The following is a 25,869-nucleotide window of genomic DNA, read 5'->3' as shown; positions in this document are numbered from 1 at the left end:
AAACTACAAACATAAACGTACGTAAAAATGCAAACAAACATTTAAACATTTAACCGAACAAAAACATAAACATAGCGTGATCAGAATGAAAATGGAATGAAAGAAAGAAAGATATAGAGGGAAGATAGAGGGTAACTTAAATCACAGACCTAAGACCTAGACACCTGGAACAGCTTTTATAGGAATCAATATACTTGCGAGTTGTGGTACTCTTTCAGTGTGATGCTGAAAAGGGGACGCGCGCATGCGCGTGTCCGGCTGGTTTGCGTCTAGCTTCTTCTTCTGGGTCGTTTCGAAAAACGATGTAAAGGCTCACTTGAATTTAACGTTACCGAGAAAGTTCAGATTCGTCTCCCGGGATGGGAGAGGCTGGAAATCTTAGTTGCAAAGACCGGCTGTTACGACTCGAACATGTGCTCGCTCGATGGAGAAGGCCAGGGCCTCCTCCAGATGTTCCTTTGGAGAAGCGCTGCGCCGAGGAAGAGGGTCCAGAGAAGTTGGATGAGTTGAGAGTAAGGAGCGGAGGAAGAGAGCGAGATGAGAGAAGGTTTTGGACTTTTATCAGTGTCCCAGGTGCCGTCCCCTCCTTCGTGTAGGACGAATCAGCTGTCGAGATTTTTCGAGCGGGAAGATTCCTTTGTCCGGTTAGACACGCCCACTCGAATGAGTCATGATTGACTTTAACTGGAGAGGATTTTCTCCAGACATATGAACTTATAAAACAATGCGCATCACTGAATTCTGTTATTGGAATTCAACTCCGTTAGCTGGAGAGGATTACAGAGATATCAATTATGACAGGTAAAGATTGGGGAAACATAACGTTACACTTATATGCATAATTACACACAAATAAAGTTTGATTAAACACACAATAAAGTTGTCAGTGTTTCCGTTATGGCAAGTGACGACACTTTGAGAAACACAGGAATACGTATCAAACATTTAGTGGCTTGTTATGTGGAAGAATATCTGTTTCCAAAGTTCCAGAGTGTGTGTGTGTGTGTGTGTGTGTGTGTGTGTGTTCTGGAAGGCCTTTGAGGCTTGGGTCGTAAAGTTTTATGGTCTGAGTTAGGGTTACAACAGAGACACGACTGAGGAATTCCCTTCAATGAACATTTAGAATTCAAAACTATACTCTAGCAAACCAAACCTCTATCACACGTGCATATAGGAAGGTACACACATTATAAAGGAAAATAACAGATATTTCTCTTATTCTCAGTTATACACAAAAGGGTGTTTGTGTGTGTGTGTGTGTGTGTGTGTGTGTGTGTGTGTGTACGTGTGTGTGTGTTCTGGAATGTCAGAGTCTGTGAGGTTGTAAAAGTCACAGGGAGTCCAGAGCTGAAATGGGGGTTTTAGAGGGGATTCTAAGAAAACAGGGTTTCCTTATGTGACTCAAATGTCCCTCGGGGGAGCCACAAAGATGCAAATCCTGACCGTTCAAGCAGACTTGGAGATCAGGATTTACTAATTTGAACAGCATGTGACCGCATGTCATAGTCATTGTCGTTACAACAATCACAACTGTCTTACTGTACAAAAACTTTATATGTAGAAACAGCCAACACAAACATTAAAGTCGGTTTTTACAGATTGAAAATGAATTATAGAACATAATATATTATATTTATAATAATAATAATAATAGTGTCTTCTGCAGACTAATAACAAACACATAAATGCAGTACATTACAAGTTTATGTAGGATATGTTAATTAATTAAATTAAGACAAGGCACATTTTGTAAAACAGATGTACAATATGTGATGTCTGACGGATCCGTGAGCGTCATGTTTCCCACCGGCGGCCGAACCACATGCTGACGGCGGACCGTCACCGCGGGCGACCCGATGAAGGAGCCGGGACAGTGTGCACATATCGCCGGGATTATAATCATCCGGTCTATAGTGAACGCTACACACTACCGCGTTATTCAAAGCAGAAGCAGAAGTGAAGTCCCGTCTCTTACCCGGCACAAAACGCACACAGGCACGGAAGATCGCACCGTCCTTTTATTCGGAAACCTGTGGACTCGATGTCCTGACAGGCCATAATTCACAATCATTTACCACGACGATGATTAATTGAAATACAATAAGCACCGAAAACACACTGAATCATGACCGCTCCCACTGAATACCAACCTATCTCTGCACTGAGCGCGAACGCAGAGCCAAACGACTACCTCATGTGGCGTCATATGACGCGATGGTGAAAAAAAGCGTTTTTTCAACACGGTCAAGGAAACTGTCACGTTTTCTATTAAATTTGTGCCCTTATGTCTTGCAAAACAATTTTTAATCCTGCATTTACTTTTCATATGGTATTTTCATACAAGGTTATATTAATAAATAAAAATAAAAAAAACCTGCAACATGGGCTTTAAATCGACCAACCTTTCACACCTCTGCCGGTATGAGACTTAATCTTCATTATTCTTTTATCCTTATTCTTTTGTTTGAATTCAGCCATTAAAGCTTTTCTTCTGGCACAATGCTTGGCCATCGACACCTGTGTAATTCCCACTATACATGAATAATCGACTTATTATCTTAAGTCTTGTTAGAAAACAAACAACAAAAAACTATTCTTGGAACTTTAAATGCGAATTCTTTAAATATATTTATATAATTATATTATATTAATATATATATTAAATATATTATGGAATAGAAAGCTCCTGCAGCAGGTGCATTAGCACAACAAGTAGCCTCAAGCTACATGACACAATTTTATTTATTAATATTACACTTTTATTTAAAGCTCACTTTAAAACACCATCGAGTATTTTTATCATATTCCGGTCGCGGTTTAAAATGGTTTCAAGTCAAAAAAAGATTTAGAAATATGTTATATTTAGCCTTTTATATGAAGCTATGGGCTATGCTTACCTTTACCTTTATTCTTTATTCATATGAAAACCCCAAATCGCACGAAAATAACACACAAAACACATATACTTCAATCGTGCATTTATTAGCTTCTTGTTTTGGTGAAGAAATGTCACTTTCGCTTTGTTATCACGGATGTCCAGAATGAGGAAGTGTACACAGAAGAGGCAGGATTATGGTCACGTTGAACCACGTGAGATGATTGACAGCTGTACAGCAAATGATAGAGCTCTGAGGTCAAATCTGATGCAAATCAGGAAGTGGAGACACATCTAGCTCCGTTCGCTGTTTGAGCTCTTCAGATCGCATAATTCAGTGGAAAATGAATAGAAATGTTATTCTGTATGACGAAATATTTTACTAACGTGATAATTAATCATTATTTCTCCAAATATGCGCACCATTGGACTAATAGCCCTGGCGGAGGCTGTATAATTTATGTATTTGAACACAAATAAACCGGAGAAGACGAGAATGAATGTTTTAAGAGTGATGATTTCTATTCAAAATAACGAACGTTACGGATTAATTATTTTGCACTCCTGACATAAATTAACAAATGAATGTCACTGCAAACCAGTTTAATCATAAACAGTGGTCAAATATCGAAGCTGGAGTCTTAAACCTTTCTTGTGATGCTGAGTTTGTCCAGATCAAGTAAGAGTGTGATGTTTTGACGAGTAATGCATTTTGAACAACAATAATCCGGAATCACCAGTGATCCCTGCCGATCAAGGGGATATTTCTTATAAATATTTGTCCAAAATAATCATTAAATTGTGAGAAAGGTGTTTAAAAAATATTTTTCTCATGCATCTACATTAAATCATCCATTTTGTGTATGTCCGAGAAATCAGAGTCAACTGTGTTGCTCCCTATAAAACCCCCTATAAATCAGCAATGGACCTGTTCCAAAGTCACATGTCCAACATCACGTGATGTAATTCCTTTTTTGGAGGAAAATTTGAAGGCTGTGGTAAATCATAACTTCTCCTCTTCAATATATTATTGTCTGCATATAGAGTACAGATGGTGCCCAACCAGAATAAGACTTTTACCGCCGCCGTTCCCGCGGCGGCAAAATTGGGATGTGTATTTGCTGCCTTTTACCGCTGAGTGGCGCTGTAATCACAGACTTTGAAAAGTGTCAGTTTATTCTCTTTATGACGTAATCTGCCGCGGCAGTAATCTGAGCTGAGGTCACAGATAAATTCAAGATAAATATTGTGGTTAAACGAATTCAAATTCATTAAATTTAAACAAAGTAGACACACGTTAACATTGTGTTCCCAGTTTTTCTATCATTTAGAAAGGCTATGTCAATAGGTTACTTTGTCATTTACTTCGTGTTATTTTAATGTGTTTGTAGATTTATTAACTGAAACATAACAGTGAAATAAATTAAAATAATTTACCGTAAAATTAAAACATTTTCAGGACTTGCAGTTACTAACCGATGTTAGTCGGTTTAAGCATTCTTTGTTATATTCAGAATTAAATAGGCTTACATGTTGTTATGATTATCAATTGAATTCTTTAATAAATAATCAACCACAATGCCTATTACTGCCACAGAAAAAATAAACCAGTCGAATTTCAAAGTTGTTCGCGAAATGACTAGGCTATACCGGGTGGCGCAAGTGACAGGGCAAAACAGCAGCAACTGCGGCATTTTAAAAGGTAAGTTTCCTAAAAAAAAACAAAAAAACATGGCGCAAGATCTTGTAAAAAAAAAAAAAAAACTTTTTTCATTATTTGAACAAAAATGAGACTGATTGAATATGTAAAAATATAAACAAACAAAGCAGAGAATAAAACAAACTTTCAGGGAAAAAATATAGGCCTATTATGCTACAACAGAATTGGTTAACATTAATGAAAGCAAAATATGTAAAAATACATTTCAAACAAAATAAAACAAAACAAATTTGTGGCCGAGTGGTAGGCTATAACTTACGTTTCAATAATTCAGATGACACGGGTTCAAATCCCGAACAAACATGGGCTACTTTTTTATTATTAATGCAGAGAGATTTGATAGTTCTAAAATATTGCTACACCATATAGTTTTTTTCTCCTATAGCCTATATTAAATATTTTATATTTATAAAATAAAATTACCATTCATTTCCATTTTACATTAGGGACAATTTTTATCCAACAGAATGGCTGAATTTACATCTACATAAATAAATAAACACAAAAAACAGCACAAGGTCTTGTAAAAACACTTTTTTTTTTTTTTGACACATAATTTCGAGACAGTAAACATAGCCAATGTTAAAAAATAAACAAATAAAAAGAATATATAACACACTTTTAAAACAGAGAAAATAATAAATTAAAATAGTAGCTACAATATAATTTGTTAATTTTGACACAAGCAAAATGTAAATATGTAAAAAAAAAAATTTAAACATAAACTTTAAAATGGAGATGACTACAATATCTAATATTGTAGACGTCGGTGATCAATAGTATTCCTCGGGGAGCGTAGAAATTCGTTCACTCTGTCCTTGATCCGCTTGTCGTCACAGCTAGCCATGCGGGTGAATCTCTGGGCAACTGAATTAGTTATAAAGTGCCTTACGTTCACAGGCAGTCCACGTTTGCCTCTCGAACCATCCCAGTTTGTTGTGGATGCCCACTTTTCGTAGAGTTGCTGCGGTACCACGGCGCGGAACAGCAAGCAACCATACCGATCTGGTCGCCCCCGACTCTGCATCATCAGCGACTCAAGAAGCTCCGGAGTGGGAGAAGTGAACGGTAGATCGGGATGAGAGTTTGTAATAGGTGCTGTGGCAGAAGAAGGCATACTTCCCCTGCTGTCTGCATCCCGGCACGGAGTACCCCTGGTCGGAGTCAGACAGTCTGAGGTTGCGGCGGGTGTACAGTTCAACCGTGTCCTTAGAGCCTCAGTTACCGCTGTCTGTGTCTCTCTTAGCTGCGTTACAACCGTGGAGTGGATCTCGATTAGCCCTCTGTGGGTAGCTTGCATATCAGCAAGGGATGCCTTTGCTTCTACATGTGCCTCTTTGCAGACACGCAGCTCACTCCTCAGGGCCTCCATCTCCTCAACATGCTTCGCCTTGCAGACTCGCAGCTGCTGTTTTAGTGCCTTTATCTCTGCGTCGCGCCTTGCCAGCTCAGGCCTTAAGTCCTCAGACACGGTTTGTCTTTGGTGTCCCATCACTTCTCTAAACAGAGTACTCGCCTATATCAAGAGAAAACACGTGTTAATACAAATCCGTGGTACTTTGTTACAAGGCTAGTCAGTTTAATGTAAAATATGTATCTAAAAATCTTAAATAAAGCAAATTACCGCTATTTTCGGGACCATACGCTTCTTTGACGCAGCATTTTCCCTCCTCTCTGCTAATGCAGGGCCTGGGGATCTGTTTTCCTCCAAAGATTTCTGTCAACAAATGATTAAAACATAGTAGGTAATGTGATAAATAACAATTAAAATCTGTGGTAGCCTACTTTGTTACAAAGCTAGTCAGTTTAATGTAAAATGTATCTAAAAATATTAAATAAAGCAAATTACCGCTTTTTTCGGGACCACACGCTTTTTTGTCGCAGCATTTTCCCTCCTCTCTGCTAATGCAGGGCCTGGGGGTCTGTTTTCCTTCAAAGATTTCTGTCAACAATAGTGGAATGATTAAAACATCCTGGAACTGTAAAACGAAGAGGTGTTAATTTTTCGGACGGAACAGTTCAGTTTGCAAAATAAGTTCTGTGGCATTTGCCTTTTTTATATATACATGGCTGTGAAATGTGGGTGGGTTTGCAAAGGTGTGAATCAAAAGTGAGAAAAACATTATGAAACGATCAGAAGCGCCTATTCAAACCGAGGGGCACGTGCCCTTTCAGATTTATGACGCAAATTAATTGTAAATGTAGCCTACTTTAGCTTCCAAAACACTTCCAAAAAATATAGTTTTATTTTTGTTTTCATTTGAAATAATCACACCGGTGAGATTAGAATGGTCAGTGTCCCGTGTCATCAGCTGATAAATTCGTTCGCGCTTTGGCTTTCGCTGAACCAAAGACGATCAGTGTTCAGTGTTTTCAGTCATATAAGGTTTAGTTATGTTTCTGAAATTTAAATACACATAGTATAGCTAATACCCAAAATATGTGTAAAATTGCTGTCTACTAAGCTTCAATAATAGTCCATTCAAATAGCCCATCGGCCATAATATAAGTTCAACTATCAGTATGTCTAAAGGTGTTTAAATGTCAAAATACACTTTCTTTACATTTCTTACATTTTTACATAAAAAAATAAACACAGTCACTTAAACTATAGGCTAAATCTTGCAGGCTTTGGAAGTGAAAAAAGTTGAAAAAGTTATATATTTATATTGCATTATTATGAAAAATTTCGATTTATATATAAATATATTTTCCAAACCATGTTTTACTCTAAACTGTAAGAACATCGAATAGCCTATCTATAAATCCTTAAACATTTTTTAAGCCATAAATCCATAAATCTAAAAGCCATAATCTATATTTATATATGGATGTTAGCTAAAATTATGATAACGTCAACACGAAGAAAACTTTATTACATTATTAGGAATATATTGGTGTAATAAATGCATTCTCTGGAAATGTATATTTCTAGTTGTGACAGCAAACTGACAAAAACAGCGTGCAATAACTACATCGATCACCTTCAGAAGGTTTTGCCGGCGGTGGTACAGCGCAACGGGGGTTCTACTGGAATGTAGAAATGTAAAATAGGCCTATTGAATTGTTTTCAATATTTTTCTATTGAAATGTTTTGTATTTTTATATTTCATTCATTAAAGAAACCTATGCTGACCACAACAACGCGGGACTACTGTATTTCATTCTTAAATATCATACATAACGCAAAATCCAAATGCTGCTTCCTGGCATATGTTAGCTAATAGCAAGTCAATGTTTGAATTAATTTACAATAATTTAGTTTCATTTATTTCAGTGTTAATGTTTGAGTTAAAAAAATCCTCTACAAATTAAATTAACACAAAGTTGGCTATAAGAGTCCTTTATAGGCTACGTAAAAAAGCAAAGGGCTTACAGTCTTAACATTTAGGCTACTTTGCTTAAATTCGATACAATTATTTTCAGTAGGGCCTAATAAATTTGTAGGGATGTAATTTCAGTATGCTTTACCAACGCTATGTATTCAATTAAAGTTCCAAGAGGTCTGGTCTCTATATTTCCTTCCCAGCTGACACTAATATGCAAGTGCACAGCAAAAATCACAACTTGTGCTGCGAACGCAAGTTATTTAAGGTGTCTCAACTGTACACAGTCTACCCTACAGTGTGAATTCGTTACAAGGTTTCATTTAATTAAATTAATGTGCAGCAATTTGTTCAAATAGAGTCTATAGGCCTACTATACTGTTGTAGCCATTAAATAATCTCATTTAGTATCATATTTGTTAAAATATTATAATGTTATTTTTTTCCATCTATGTTGAATATGAAAAGTGAACAGCACGAGTAAGATAGGATGCATTATATCGAGAGATGGATATGGAGTGGGTCAGACATGATTTTGACCACTTCATTAAGTTTTGTTTGGTAGAAAACCTTTCTTTAAAGTGAATTTCGTTTTCTATAAATTATATCTTAATTTTAATACATTTTTCATCAACCAATTGCATGGATTTAATAAGTAAGAGAAGCAAATATAACAGACACTAATCATGGAGGCGCCCGCGCGGTCACTTGCATTGCACGTCAGCTGGAGCGCATCTCATCCTCCTAACTTAACGAAACTCAGCGTATGCCTTACACAGACATGATAAATACATCAAATACACAAAGCTTGAAATGTCTTCAAACGAAATAATTCAAAACGAAAAGAAAAAGGCTACTCTCTGATTATGTCTTTATGTGCATTTCTCTCTAGTTGCCTTCACTACAAATATGGCGATCGTCAACTTCATCTTTGCAGTCGACACTGTCAGAAAACACTAGTTTATTGATAAAAATCAATGCACGCATCACCGGATTTACAAATACACATCTTGCTTGTTGCACGCACATATTATGTCGAAAAAACGAAATATCATGTTGAAATAACATTATTATTAATAATACATATTTTAGAATATTTGATTAAATGCTGATTGTTGTGCTTGTTCAATTTAATAAAATTAAAACTTTAATTGTGATGATTAAAATAATTGAAAATTAAATATTTAGTGGCCAAGTTTTGCTAATTTATTATATAGGCTATTATATGCCTATTGTCTATATTAAGTAGGTCATATTAAGACAAGGCATATATTAAGTTATTTAGCTGTTATGAGAAAAAAAAAAATCTAACGAAATCTAAAATCTAAATCTAATAAATCAAAAAAAAAATTCTAACGCCAATTCAACATGCCAGAATAAAACCAGATTTTTGAACAATGCCGCGGCGGTAATAGGCATTCTGGTTGGGTACCATCTGTAGATCAGTGGTTCCCAAACCTGTCCTGGAGTACCCCCAACACTGCACGTTTTCTTTGTCTCCCTAATCAAACACACCTGATTCAACTCATCAGCTCATTATCACATGGCCGAAAGGATTGTATGTACAATGAATGCCCTGCCTGCTAAATAAAGACTTCCCAGTTGCAAGTGAGGGGGACTTGCAAGTAAGTGTTTTCTTCACACAGTGGACAACTGAGACTGTTGTCAGAGAGAGGAACAAGAAAGGTAAAAAAGAGAAAGTGCCTGTTAAGATCACGACTTTGCAGAACCTCCTCGAGCTCTTCCAACACCAGCTTACAAACTTCAAAAGACATCTCTTTAACATAAAACAACAATCTACTCCTGGGAACTAAAGAAGAACATGACAGATCGTGAATGCTTAATTCATGTAGATTTTTTGGAAAATTATGCCTGCAAGTACTCCTCTGAAATCCAAGCTGTACATTTTGCATCCAACCAGCAGCAGGCAACACTCCACACTGGAGTTCTACATGTTGGCGGAGTGGATGAACGTGTATGCTTTGGCACAATCAGCCCGTCAAAAGAGAAAAGCCCTGCTGCCATATGGACCCATCTATCCCCAGTACTTCACCTGGTTAAGTCTTCCTATCCAAATGTTTCTGTGGTGCATTTTTTCAGTGATGGGTCAAGCACACAGTACAGGCAGAAAAGCAATTTCTATCTATTCTGTACTAAGCTGCAGCAGGGGTTCAGTCAGGCACCTTGAACTTTCTGGAGGCAAGCCATGGCAAAGGTGCTCCAGATGGTGTTGGAAGCTTTTTAAAAAGGACCGCAGACAGGCTGGTCAGCCACAGAAAATACATCCCTAATGCTGAGTTCTTATTCAGTGCACTGCTGGATGCTCAGATGTCAGTAAAGTTGTGATACATCAATGAAGAGAACATAGATGAGGCCATAAAGAGCATGCCTAATAATCTCCCAGTGGTGCCATCAACCATGAGGATTCACCAAGTTGTAACACTTACCCCAGGACAAATCATTTACGATGTCTGAAAATGACTGAAAGTACACAGAAGAAAGCACAAAAGATTGACTATAAAATCAGTTAAGGTTTACATAGTGAACGAGAAGAAGAAACAAAAAGAACAAGAAGATTAAATAAAATCAGTTATTATCAGTACTTATAGAAACCACAGAGAGACAATATATCACAGACACATATATGAATTATACAGATACCAATGAGAATGTGTCAGAAACCACTGACTACGTTTACAAGCTTTTAAAATTCGGGTTATGGTCGGGTTAAGGTCACTATTTGGGTTTCTGAAACATTCGGAATAACCCGTTTACATGCGTGAGCAGAGAGAGTTACTCCTGTATACATGGAATTTGTAATCAATTGGCAATATCCCGATGTAAACGGCGACGCACGGTTAGCGTCTGGACGTACGGACAACCTTTAGACGCACTATGCGTCATTTCCGATTCTTCTTCCTGTATCCAAAGACAACAACAACAGCAGCAGCACGCGGATAATGAATAGTTCGGGGCAGATAGTGATCACCTTTGTTTGCGCTTTCCTCCTCGCTCCAAAAGTGTGGTGCTGTGCTGCGTCTCGCCATGTTTACCTCTACTTCTTGTTTACTTCCGGTATACTGCACGCGGGTTTTCTATGGTTTTTGTATGCGCCGTCTCTCCTCAAAAGACCAAGATTCCTTGCAAATACAACATGCGCAGAACACAAATCAATGTTCCTTTTGATGGGGATATGCCGATACGCGTTTACATGACCAAATATTCGGGTTAGAAAAAGGGGTACCCCAGGGATCATATCCGGGTTTTTAAAACCGGGATATGAGCATATCCGGGTTTTTGCCGGTGTTTACATGGCCGTGCGAGACCGGGTTATTGCTAATATTCCGGTTTTGAACGGGTTATTGGCTGCATGTAAACGTAGTCACTGAAACACACATCTGGACAAGACAGACTGTTCTTGTTTCCTGTTCTTGTTTGCAATAGACACTATGGATTAAAAATTGTTGTTGGTTGTTAAAGTTGAAATCATGTCACTGTAATGTTTTAATCTTTTTTTAACTGAACTCAGATGAATTGCTTGTTACTTACATTTGTTGAATAAAAAGAAAGTTATCATCTTAACCCCCTGGGGTCGGCTGTATCGCCGGCGATACCTGCTCGCTTTTTTTTTTATCAGTTCAAAAGAGATTCATTTTGCTCTGTTGACTTTGATATTACAAACACGTTTCATACATCAATCGATTCTGTTAAATGTGTATTATTTTTGTGTATACTCACAATAAAAACAAAGTGTTGTGCTTTTCGCCAAATAAAGAAAAATAAACACGAAGCGAGTTCTGCCTTCTCGCTGTCAGTGTAGTCCATTCTGAAACGCGTCCGAAAATGAACAATAACTCAGTGAATACTCAGTCAAACAGGCATACAGACACACAGGCATGAAGCTTGAATTATCTTCTTTTAAAGGTGCATTAAGCAACTTTTTCATGTTAAAAATACCCGTTTTCTAACCCATACATGCTTAAACAATTGCCTGATGGGCTGAATGAGCCCTTCTCTGATCACTGAGATTGTCTCTATAATCCTGTAAAGTAAAATAAATAAGAGGGATTCGGGCCGGAATTTTAGACTGGGCGTGACGTCATGCGCGTTCACGGCACGCTCACCTGGCTGTCTGGCAGGTTTGTGTATTCGCCGCCATTCTCCGTAGAAGATGGATTCTAAGAGACCGGCTTGTAGTTCATTTCAAACACCAACGCAAACTCCACGTAAGATAAAAAAAATAAAACTTTTGTCCGTGAGCGTGCACACTTCTGGCTGCAGTTTCGCTTGCCGCCAGAGGGGGCATAGTTCTGCAAAAACTCAGAGACTTGCGCAATGCACCTTTAAATGAAGTAATTTATATAAAAAAAAATATATTCTCTGTTTATGTTATCTTTATGAAAAGAAAGAGATGTAAGTCGTTCTCATCTCAGCTCATTACGTTTTAATCTGCCCCGCCCACGGAGAGCGCGCGCTATTCAAACGCAAATGACTGAGACGATCCCATACAAACCTGTGATGCTCGAGAAAACACAAGTTTATTCAGATCATTGTACTTGTTTACACCGTCTCGCAGTGCTGTGAGGAATAATAATAATGGAAAATGTACCTCAGAAGGGCTGGTATTTCGAGGAGTAACGGATGGAATACTGTAGTACGTTTTTTTTCATTCTCAAGTAAATCGCGTTTCTGTGTGAATGAATGAACGGCAGAAATGCGCTGTTTACCACAACTCGCAAAAAGACGGTTTAAATTTGAATTGCGTTTCTGTGTGTGAATGAATGATCTGCTTTTAGCAAACTATTTTGCTATACTGAGTAAAAATCGACTGAAATATGTTGAAATAAAATGTATTTGTATAAGCAACGTATTAAACTGCAAATTAACATTTATATTCCTTATAATAAAAACGAAAGACCTATGTTACAGACAAATGAAAGACAACATTTCGTTGATTAGTTTTGGATAGATTACACATTTTTACTGTAAAATATCTGCCACCTCAAATAAGCTTTTGTTTGCCAATTTTTGCTAATATGTTAAATATAGTATGTTTTGTCAATGTAGGCTATATTCGAAGTAATGAATCCTTAACCTTGAAATATGTATGATAAAGTTAAGTTTCTTTTTCCCGAAAATACTAGTTAATGTTATCGCTTTGGACTGAAACTTAGTGACTTTGTTCCCAAACGGTATAACTAAATCTCTCTCTTTTTTTTTTGGTTGGGGTTTTGTTACCTTGTTACACTTGTGGTGTTCTCGGTCAAAAATGACCGGCCTATCAAAAATAGCTTATAAGTCACTCATTATACCATATTTTCACCCAATCTTGGATTCAATCTTTTTGTCAACTTGTTCTCTTTCAATTAGGACTGGTTTTATATTTCTGTTTGCATCTGATTAATCGTGGGCCTCATTTGTTTGAGAGTAGGCATCTCATTTTTTGAGTAAAAAATAAATAATTTATGAGTAAATTTGGAAATATGAAAAAAAAATATGAAAAAAATGGAAGCTGTTGATCACACTAGTCTACTCTAATGTTTCACCAGGAATTTTGTTTTGAAACTTTTGTTTTGTAAAAAATATGGCACATAGTCACACTTGTGGTGTTCCCGGTCAATAATGACCGGCCTATAAAAAATTGCTTATAAATCACTCATTATACCATATTTTCACCCAATCTTGGATTCAATCTTTTTGTCAACTTGTTCTCTTTCAATTAGGACTGGTTTTATATTTCTGTTTGCATCTGATTAATCGTGGGCCTCATTTATCTGAGAGTAGGCATGGTCAAAAATGGTCACAATGGCCGACCATTGAAAGTGAATGGGAGAGACTGAAAATAACAGAACAATTTAGTTTTCAGGAGCATGTTCATTATTTTCATGTACACATGAGCATGTGTGCTTGCAAACATCGAGCCCTTGGACCTGTGCATGTATCGATACATTTATACACACGCTACCCAGACACACACACGTTAAAACACACAAACTTTTTTGAGTATTACACACATTCTTTTCCACAGAGAGAAATTTGATCCTACCCTAACCTGCATCTAATATACATTTATCCATCTGACATTACCACACACACACACACACACACACACACACACACACACACACAAACTGGCCGTGACTGCAGTGACCCGGCTTCAAAAGAATCTTTCTTTCATGTTCTTGTTTCATCACAGCTTCCAGACAAAATATTATGACATTTTGTTTTGGAACTGTGAGGTTCTCACACAGAACTAGACAATATTTACAAATATACATCATGTGATAGCACAGGCATATATAAATGCCTCACAGCACCTTGCTTGTCATTCATTTGTGGCAGCACAATGGCAAAGCAGCTCTCTCTCAGAAACTAGTGAGGAGGAGGAAATGCAGGATGCATCTTGCAGTGAAGATGTTTCTGAAGAGGAAGGCACCACTGAATCGGCTACGGAGCTTGAAACAACTGATGAGGAGCAGTCTTCCAGTGATGAGGGCCCAGCTGAGGTTACCGTTTCATTCTGGTCAAAAGATGGAACTTTGTCCTGGTCTTCATCCCCACCTATGAGGCAAGGCAGGTTTTCTTCTGAAAATGTCATGAAGATGAAGCCAGGGCTAACAAGATATGCCATATCCCGAATTGATGACATACAATCATGCTTCAACTTGTTTTTGACGGAGCCCATCGAAAACATAGTCATATCCATGACTAATTTAGAGGGTAGAAGAGTCTTCAAAGACTAGTGGAAGACGGTTGATTCAACAGACATCCAGGCATATATGGGTCTCTTGATTCTGGCTGGGGTCTACAGATCCCGAAATGAATCCACCGACAGTTTATGGGATGCAGACACAGGTCGGGCAATTTTCCGCGCCACAATGTCACAACAGACATTTCACGTGTTGTCACGAGTAATTCGATTTGACAACAGAGAGACAAGACATCAACGCCATCAAAATGACAAGCTTGCTCCAATTCGAGAGCTCTGGGACAAGTGGGTGGAGAGGCTGCCACTCATCTACAACCCAGGTCCAGCAGTTACAGTGGATTAGCGCTTAGTTGCTTTCAGGGGGAGGTACAGATTCAAACAATATATCCCCAACAAACCTGCCAAATACGGGATAAAGCTTTGGACAGCATGTGACTCCAAAACCAGCTACGCATGGAATATGCAGGTCTATACAGGAAAATCGTCAAGTGGTGTTCCAGAAAAGAACCAGGGCCAGAGAGTTGTCCTTGAAATGACAGAAGGTCTGCAAGGACATACAGTGGTATGTGATAATTTTTACACTTCCTATAATCTCGGCAAAGAGCTACTGAGAAAAAAAAACACCATGGTGGGGACAATCAGAAGGAACAAGACTGAGCTTCCTCCTGCACTAGTGACCAACATGAACAGGGATCTTTTTTCCACCAAGTTCGCCTTCACCGACACACATGCACTTGTGTCATACTGCCCGAAGAAAAGGAAAAATGTCCTACTGATGTCAACTCTGCACAAAGATGCCCGTGTGAGTACCAGGGAGGACAGGAAACCAGAAGCCATCCTGTACTACAACGAAAACAAAGGGAGAGTTGATAACCTTGATAAGGTATGCTATTTTTTTATTTTTTTATTACCTAATTGTTTTATATTGTAATATTACAATTCTCTAATATGGTAATATTATAATTATTGTGTTGTGTGTGTGTGTGTGTGTGTGTGTGTGTGTGTTTAAGGTTACTGGCACATACTCCTGCAAGAGAAAAACACTACGATGGCCCATGGTGTTGTTTTTTAACATCCTCGATGTCTCAGCCTACAATGCGTTTGTAGCATGGATGGAGGTGAATCCAGGGTGGAAAGAGGGGAAAACCTTCAGGAGGAGGCTGTTCCTAGAAGAGCTGGGGAAATCCATGGTGACCCTCCTGATACAGAGGCGCCAAAATATACCCAGAGCACTGCCCTCTGCTACATTGGTGAGAGACATACAAACACCAGAACCAGGTCCTTCAGCTGGCACAGGCAGAGGAGAGAAACGAAAGAGATGCACTTTGTGTGCCCCAAAAGATGTGAAAACAGGCACTGTCTGTTTCAAATGCAGAGCGCACATTTGCAAGGCACATACATTATACTGTTGTCAGTCATGTGCATAAGTGGCACAAAATGACCAATTGCAAGTTACCTTAAAAATGCTTTTGTTAGTCACTTGCATGAGTTCACACAGAGACCGTCACAGTTTCTTATTTTGGTTAGTTCATAATTTGGAAAACTGAAAGAAAATGAACAGTGTTTGATTTGTGTTCTCTTTATGACAGCGTTAATGTGTTATTTTTTGTATGTCACAATGGTCAGATTTGTCAGGGAACAGCACAAGTGTTACTGTGCACCCCTTTTCTGAAAATTAAAGCATTTCAAAATACAAGCCCTGTGTTTTGTAATCTTCTACATTCACTTTCAATGGCCGGCCATTTTTGACCGGGAACACCACAAGTGTGACTATGTGCCATATTTTTTACAAAACAAAAGTTTCAAAACAAAATTCCTGGTGAAACATTAGAGTAGACTAGTGTGATCAACAGCTTCCATTTTTTTCATATATTTTTTCATATTTCCAAATTTATGTTTTACTCAAAAAATGAGATGCCTACTCTCAGATAAATGAGGCCCACGATTAATCAGATGCAAACAGAAATATAAAACCTGTCCTAATTGAAACAGAACAAGTTGACAAAAAAATTGAATCCAAGATTGGGTGAAAATATGGTATAATGAGTGATTTATAAGCTATTTTTTATCGGCTGGTCATTTTTGACCGGGAACACCACAAGTGTGACTATGTGCCATATTTTTTACAAAACAAAAGTTTCAAAACAAAATTCTTGGTGAAAATTTTAAGTTGACTAGTGTAATCAACAATACCAATTTTCTTCAGATTTTATTTAATATTTCCAAAATTATTAAAAAATGTTAAAAAAAAAATTACTCAAAAAATGAAATGCCTACTCTCAAATAAATGAGGCCTATGATTATTCAGATGCAAATTAAAATATAAAACCAGTCCTAATTGAAAGAGAACATGTTGACAAAAAGATTGAATCCAAGATTGGGTGAAAATATGGTATAATGAGTGATTTATACGTTTTTTTTTTTTATGGGCCGGTCCCATTTTTGACCGGGATCACCACAGGTGTTATAGGGTTTTGAACACCACATGAGGGTTAAATCAATGTATTGTGTAATGTGAATGATAAGGGCAGGATGATTTTCACATCATTTTGAAGAAAAAACTCTAGGCAACGACATCCATTAGTCAAAAGTCTTATTGTCACATATTTAGTAAGTGTTTTGTGGCCTTATTTCAGAAACTTTAGTTTTTAGTTTTTTCAATAACCATGCATAAACATTATTCTCTCAAAAATACAAACATGTACATGCATGTTGCTCACATATTATGGTAGCCCTGTTTGTGCTAAATAGAGTGTAATTATACCTTTGCCATTAATATGTTTATAAGCAACTGAAAAAAGCACAAATGTCAGGGCATGTCAGAACATCTCAAGGGCCCCAAAAACCCCTCAGACCCCAGAGGGTTAATTGGTGTTGTATGGTGGTAATTTTTGAGTGGGTGTCTTTTAAAAAAAATTCTTTCCTTTTTTATTATTATCTCTTGAACATTTTGCAATGTAATATGTGTGAGGCATAATTAAGTGTTTTTATTTTTTATTTTTATTTTTTATGTTTTAATAAAGTGTTTTAAAAGTAAAAAAAAAAGTCTCTCTCTCTCATCTGAGTCTGTTAACTCAACAAGTACAGATGGCTCTCAACCACAATAATACTTTTACCAAAGCAACATTAGGGACGTATATTTGCTACCTTTTACCGCTAAGTGGCGTTATAATCACAGAATGCCGCTGCCGGTGTGTGTACACTCATAGAAAATAATGTGTTTGAATTTTAAAGATGTGGCGCGATGCTGCACTTCTCGTCCAGTGTGCAACTGCGACCCCCTTAACATGGACATTTTCATATTAAATCTCTTCCAGACAGTGGAGTTGGTAGAACCAAAGTTATTTGTAACCACTGCAAAGCTGACTTCACAGACTAAAAACAATCTGTGTATCAAAGAGCACCGTCCTTCGGATGAGACGTAAAACCGAGGTCCTGACTCTCTGTGGTCATTAAAAATCCCAGGATGTCTTTCGAAACGAGTAGGGGTGTAACCCCGGCATCCTGGCCAAATTTGCCCAGTGGCCTCTGTCCATCATGGCCTCCTAATCATCCTCATATACTGATTGGCTTCATCACTGTCTCCTCTCCACCAGTAAGCTGGTGTGTGGTGGGCGTTCTGGCGAAATATGGCTGCCGTCGCATCATCCAAGTGGATGCTGCACATTGGTGGTGGTTGAGGAGATTCCCCCCTTCTATGTAAAGCGCTTTGAGTGCAGAGAAGAGCGCTATATAAATGTAATTAATTATTATTATTATTATTTGTTCCGTCGTTTTTTTATTTAATATTGAAAGCAAAAAACAGTTCTTTTTTTTTTAGCTTAATTTTTTTTCCCAAAAGAACGAAAAACAAGAATTCAGCTTGATTGTTCTTTTTTTGTTTTGAGGTAGAACAATTAATAAACAGCTTGAATATACCAGTATATATAATTCCAAATGAACTTGTACATTCTAATCAAAGATGATTTTTGACGCTTGTTTCTTCATTTGTGCATAAATGTATTTTTTTACAGATAAACACATTAGCCTTGAGGGAAGGCACAGCTGTCAAAGAAAGCGTATGGCGGATTCTCAGCTTCCTTCTTTCAAACGACATGGCCCATCAGATTAACTGGAGGGGAATCAATGGAAAGGCTGCATTTAAAGACACCTCTCTAAAAACTGTAATTAATGGTATGGCTTTCTGAAAATAACTGGTGTCAGCTAAAAAATGTCCCTATGAATGTTAGATTTATAATAAATAACAATTACTTGCTTATTTACCGTTGGTCATATATGTGTCATTGTAGCTGCTGACAGAAGAAACCGCTTGACTGCCACTGCAACAGACCAAGAAATTGAACATTGGATCAAAAGATGGCTGCAGCTTGCCGCAGACAGGGAAAAAAATTAATGGGTAACTAAACCCTAAAACAATTATTTTTAGTTAAAGGGCGATTGTGTAAGAATATCTCCCATCTAGTGGTGAAAATGTATTTTGCATTCAAACAAATAATGCTCTCCAGCGCCTCGTTTTTTCAAATGCGTGTTGCATCTACGGTAGCCGTTATGTACCAAAAAGCTATGACAGGATGTTCTAATAGCACTTCGAGTTTTCCTTCGGGTGAACAGGTTTGTTATTTCAAACAAATTGCAACTTGACACAACGACGAATAAACGAATGTTACAGTATGAATTACTGACTGTGAAAAACATGAACTATGGTAATTAGTAGTGATGCCTTCTTTATTCGTTATATTTTTGTATATTATATAATAAAGTACACAACCAAGCAATGAAAAAAAGCTTGTAATTAAGAACGTAACATTGACTTGCCTGTCGAGAAGAAAGCAGGCAACTTCAGCGTCTCTTTTGAAAGTTTTCTCCTGCATTAGCTCTGTCCACCTGGAAAAAGCTATCCTGACATTAACCCTTGTTTTTTTGTAATATCCGTTCACGTTTCCTTTTACGGTCTATTTTGGACTTTTTTTCGACGACGAGGACTCCTTATCCTGTGACTCAGCATATGTATGGACTCCTCCATTATAAATAACCGTACAGTGCAACCTTTTAAACTTGCCGGGGCACTGGCTCTGAACGAAAACGCATTGTGGAAACGCGTTGGCCTAGTACTTTTTGTCCCTCTCTGCTATTATAGTTTTTCAAGATGGCGGAACTACATGGAAGCCTCCGTGGACCTACCCGTCCTATGTATATAAAGATAATAAATTCTTCGTTTACGAGGATAAGTCAGATAATTAGCAGAGGTATTTGTACACCATTGGAGGACATATTTATGAATCAAAATATTCATTTTAGATAATAAAATACCTAAAAAGCTACACATTGTCCCTTTAATGATCTGTAAGACTGGGGCTTTTTTAGTGCTGTTCATTGATTTGAGTAAATGTTTTGAGATTTGGGTGTAAAGTGTTTTAATCCTACAATATATGGTGTAAAAACATATGAGTGCTGCCCTCTTCAGGTTGAACGGTGGCTACTGCAGTTGAATTTTCCTATTGGATGTTGTGGTGCCGCGTGACGTAAGCAGGCGCCAGCTCACCACGCCCTTGGAATTGAAAACGATCAGGATAGCGTTTATTAGCATCTAGTTAGCAATAGCATTTATATACTTATTTAGATTATTTCATGTAACCTAGGTAGTGTTGTGGTGTCAATCTTTTTGGGAAATCACTTCTCAGAGATCTTTGATGCCAGAAATATTAGACTTTATTTCACAAACAAAGCCGAACGCCTCCTCTGCAGAAAGGCGCTCCAGCTTAACATATATACACACATTATACCACTAATGGTCACCTCCTATAGATTATTTTTGGGTGAGACTTTGTACCAGGTGACATACTGAAATAGAATTCTCTGTTGCATCAGCCTTCCTTTAAGCCCCCAAAAGTCAAACAAAAGTCACACACAGAGGAAATAATAGTGTACAAATATTTAGCTAAATTACTTATTTTCTAAATAATAAAATCTTCAACAGTAGTTAATTAGCATAGTTGTTAGTGTGGTTAGGATGGGACGTAGATTAGGGCTTTGACTTTTGCCCAAAAATCATATTCAAAGTTCGTTTGTTTATTAATATTAATATTTGAATATATTCAAATATTTATTAATAATATTTTGACGGAGATAGCATGGAGTCGATTCTGGCCTGCCTCGCCCCTGATCCCTCCTCCTCCTCCTCTTCCAGCTTGCCGGGATGTACTGTAGTGTTGACAGGTGGGCTCCCATATTGCTGGTCGTTGCGTGGTATGCGAGTTTGGTGCTACATATTTTACTCATCACTTTGTCCTTACTCGAGATTTTTCCGTTTCTTTTGGGAACCCAAAGTAGCGCCACACGTTGCTTTTCAAATTGTCAGGAGTGTAGATTTCGAACTCCTCGTCAGCCGTGGTTGTTGTAGCCGTTGGCGCGGCCATTGTTTTGGTATGCAAAATAGGCGCTAACCAGGACGCTAACGTCACCTACAGGAGCCCAGATGACCAATAATAGCCTTGCTAATGAGCTCGCGATTCACAACTACACCAGGCGTGAAAAAGCCTCGGAATCTGAATTGAAAACAACGTTTACAAGCAAACACATTTACAAAAAAGAATGCCCATAACAGGTTTGAATATTAAAGGCTGCCTAATATTCGTTTGAATATCATTATTTTTTTTAATATTCATATTATATTCGAATAACGAAGTTCGGAGTCAAAGCCCTAACGTAGATGTAGTGTTGCTTGGTGCAACAGCACTGCTCTTGCTGAAAAGCGGCGCAGTGCCAAACGCTGCTCATCCTGCATGGACTCCATCACTGCAGCGGCGTCTTGATGTGAGTGAGCATATATTTTTAATCACAATTTATGTTCTTTCTATTAGGCTAAAGTTAACCCTCGGGGGTCGACAAACACGCGTTTTGCTGGATTTTTTCCACACAGCAGCAAAATAGACTTACAATACTCTGTCATTTATGGTCATACAGACTTTAGAAATATGAAAAAATAAACTGTAAACTGTTTTTATGTGTCCGCTTATGATCGGAAAAAAAAACCATTGTGCTTTTGCAAAATACAGAAAATAAACAGGGTTAGTTCACCCAAAAATGAAAATTCTGTCAGTAATTACTCACCCTCATGTTGTTCCAACCCCGTAAGACCTTCGTTCATCTTCGGAACACAAATTAAGATATTTTTGATTAAATCTGAGAGCTGGCTCACTCCTCCATAGGCTTCTAAGACACTATAACTTGCTGGTCCAGAAAATGCATTAAAGAGATCGTTAATATAGTCAAGTGACTACAGTGGCTCAATCTTAAGTTTATAAAGCGACGTGAAAACTTTTTGTGTGCAAAAACAAACAAAAATAACGACTTTAATCCAGACTGTGGTCTGCCTCAAACTACAATCTCTCACCTGCAAGTTGTTCAAAATGCTGCAGCGAGACTTCTGACCGGTACAAAAAAGAGAGATCACATTTCTCTTATCCTAGAAATTTTACATTGGCTTCCGGTTAAGTTCAGAATCAATTTTAAAATTGCAGTTTTTGTGTACAAGGCGCTATCCGGTGTTGCACCAAAATACTTATCTGACCTTCTGACTTTGTACACTCCCCAAAGAACTCTTAGGTCTTGTAATCAGCTTCTTTTAACTGTCCCACGCTTTCGCTGTAAAGCCAAGGGTGGTCGGCCCTTCTCTGCGGCGGCACCTAAACTCTGGAACAGTTTGCCCTTCGCTGTGAGGTCTGCTCCGTCATTATCCAGTTTTAAATCGGCTCTTAAAACTTATGTATTCTCTCTGGCTTTTAATTAAGTCGCTTTTGATTGATTTTATATGATCTATTAAATGGATTGTATCGGGTATAACGTGTCTATAATTGTATTTTGCCTTGTCTATTCTAATGCTTTTTATTTGCACACTGTACAGTAGCTCTGTACAGCACTTTGGCGCAACTCTGTTGTTTTTAAATGTGCTATAGAAATAAAATTTGACTTGACTTGTCTTGACTACGTGAGAAAACTCGAGGCTCAGAGAGAAGGAAATGAATAGTGGAATAAAGTCGTTATTTTTGTTTGTTTTTGCGAACAAAAAGTATTCTCGTCGCTTTATAAACTTAAGATTGAGCTGTAATCACTTGACTATATTAACGATCTCTTTAATGCATTTTCTGGGCCAGCAAGTTATAGTGTCTTAGAAGCCTATGGAGGAGTGAGCCAGCTCTCAGATTTAATCAAAAATATCTTAATTTGTGTTCCGAAGATGAACGAAGGTCTTACGGGGTTGGAACAACATGAGGATGAGTAATTACTGACAGAATTTTCATTTTTGGGTGAACTAACCCTTTAAATTTAGCAGTTAATCCGCGAACCGTGTGGCAACTGGTCCGTACGAATCAACTACGATCCGTTGCACCCCTAATGTATAGGCATTTCATCACCCCAAATTACATTCAAAATCCACCAAATTATAAGAAACATTCAGATTAACAGTTCGAGCATGTCTAGCAAAACTGGAAACATGATGTGCTGGAAATTTACTTAAAAGCTGGTGAACATGAGAGGTACATGCCAATTCCTGACAATTCAATCATACTCCATGATTGAAGCATGCCGACTAGAGCCTGGACTGGATCCTTATGGTCTAATCTGAACTGGAGGTGTCGAAGGAACTTGACTAATTGATGATGATACCGCCATTGAAAAGACATGACCTGGATGAACAAATGGACCATATGGTGGATATAATGCAGGAGTAGAAAAAGGCACTGGATAATTTGGAAAACATTTATGGGGAAAATGCATTGCCCTGCATTTATAATATGGTTTATTGAAAACAACAATTTGTTTTTATTTTATTTATTTTATTTGACAGCAGTCCTTTTTCCTCCTGAACATAGCACATACCAAATCCGAAAAAACGCATGCGAAGATTTCGGACTCAGTGTGCAAGGACCTAAAAAACCAAATCGACTGACTAATTTATGCAATCGATTACGTTGACATGTCGTTGCATTTCTACATCAGACCAATTGAAGAGAGAATCTCACTAGCAAAAAGAGTACACATTTTTTTTATAGAATAGGAGCATGGCAAAGGTGACATGATTCTATGGCTGTGACAGTGGCAGTTTTTTACCACAGCGGTTGTAATAGACCAGGTGGTGCAGTGCCTGCGTGGGTAAAATAATAATGGTAACCTAAAATATATAAGAAAGCAGCACAGCACCCTCCCCCTGTCGGTGATTGGTTGGAACACTATTTGTTTTGGTTTTGAGTGTTTGGCTAAACCATTTGTTTTTGTGTGCAGATCTCAGAGCCTAGGCTGCCTACAGAGACGCGTTTTTTAGACGGCATGCTTATGGGGCGGGCAGCTAGCGGATCGTTAGGAAAGATTAGATGAATGTGATAAAAATATTTTTGGGCCTGAAATCACTGATACCACCTTTAATTCTACATGAAGATAGAGAGAATAGAAGCTTAGATGAGATCGTTCAAAGAGTTACACACGTACACATAAAAATAGAGGAAATAAGAAAAAATCGGATAATAATTAAAGCATATAATAATAATAATATTCAAAAACTATTTTGAAAATGTTTCACTGCAGATATGTACACTTACAGTATTTGTACATAATAACAGTATGTATTCAATAGGGGCATTAATTCACAAATCAGGGTAACTTAATATTTTAAAAAGAACAATGGAGCCATACAGTTGTTTGAATTCAGATATCTTATGTTTGAATATGGCTATACATTTTTCATTATTAATGTAGTTTCTTAATATTTTTTGCCATTGTGTAACAGAGATTCTGTTTTTATTTTTCCCAGTTTAAAATTGTTGATTAAGTAGAGATTAGGGGTTACGTAATCCGGCGTGGGTTTTATTTGTGAATGATCACCTAAGAGACATAATAATGGAGTTAAAATAAACAGATAGTTTAGCTTAACATCTTTCCGAAATGGAGTGACAGGACCAAAGTGCATGAAGATAATCATCTGGAATATTGAGTGTGCAGTGAATACATTTGTCAGAATCCGCCGTACCCATTTTAGAAATTTTGTATTGTTTTAAATGTATTCTATATAAAATATATTTAGGTATTTTGGTGTTTCTACTCCAACTAAATGTGCTGATACAAACTTGTCTCCAAAAATGTATATCTGTGTTTATGTTTATGTCCTTTTCCCATTGCTTAACTGGAATTTAGAATATTGTATCTGTAGATATTAATAAGGTATGTAGTTTAGTCAATAATTGTTTTGAGCTACTAATGGTTTCCAGTTTTTGATGGAATTTTTGATTTGTAAATAAAAAAATAAAATAAAAAAAAACATCCAACGTGATGGCCAATAGGCTTTCCAACTAATGTAAATCAATATTTACATAGTATAATAGTAGTACATTTGTCTCTGACGCACATGTCCCGCATTGTCCTGCTGTCCTGAAACAGAAAAATAACCAGGTGTTCACCCTAATTCAAGAGCAAGTTGACTGACCTTCTGCTACCGTAGTTAGGCACATGTACGAATATCTATATCTGCAATAAACTTAAGCAGATGATTTTGCTAAACTAACACAATACAACAAGAGGGCGTCAGCTAACATAACATAAAAAGTTACCATAGTAAAAGTAAAAACACTAAAAAAGTAGCATAGTTCAATCGTGTAATATTAAGTTAATACATCTAAAAAGCTAACCAACACATTCTCACCTGTGAAAGGTTATCCCATTTCTTATGGAATTGAAATCTTGGCAGTTTCACAACAAAGCTATTTTTTGTAGGCTGGTCATTTTTGACGGGAACACCACAAGTGTGACTTTGTACCATTTTGTACAAAATAAAACCATTTCAAAACTTTTCCTGGTTAATCTTTAACTATTGTGATAAACAGTGCATTTTTTCTTTTTCTTTTTTTTAAATGTAAAATTAACAAAATTATCCACAAGTAATGCTTTTTTTTTTTTTTTTTACTCAAAAACTGAGGTACATAAACTCAGATAAACAAGGCCTACGATCGATCAGTTCCAAAAATAAATACAAAACCTGTCATAACTGAAAGAAAATAAGCTGACAAAAAGATTTAATCTAATATTTGGTGAGATATAACGAGAGATTTATAAGCAATTTTTTGACCGGGAACATCACAAGTGTTATAGGGTTTTCAACACAGCACAAGGGTTAACAGGATTAATGATTTGTTTTCTAAAATGGGGATTTTGTAATAATGGAATCTTCTCCCCTGTTCTGGCCAGCTCT

At 37.3% G+C, this 25,869-nt stretch overlaps 2 long non-coding RNA genes across 2 annotated transcripts in view; one reads left to right on the top strand and one right to left on the bottom strand.

Moving 5' to 3' along the window:
• LOC309497483 overlaps nt 1-25,869 on the top strand; it is a 110,926-nt gene that overhangs the window by 60,402 nt on the left and 24,655 nt on the right. The window lies entirely within an intron of this gene.
• Nucleotides 5,369-6,564, bottom strand: LOC309497481. Its single transcript, XR_014205554.1, has 3 exons — nt 6,445-6,564; nt 6,220-6,312; nt 5,369-6,111 (listed from the first exon to the last, which is right to left on the bottom strand). It is a non-coding gene; the product is annotated as an uncharacterized lncRNA (long non-coding RNA).

The sequence above is a fragment of the Leuciscus leuciscus genome (assembly GCF_965113295.1).
Source record: "Leuciscus leuciscus genome assembly, chromosome: 4".
Taxonomy (NCBI): Eukaryota; Metazoa; Chordata; class Actinopteri; order Cypriniformes; family Leuciscidae; genus Leuciscus; species Leuciscus leuciscus.
This window is presented reverse-complemented; position numbering and strand designations above follow the sequence as displayed.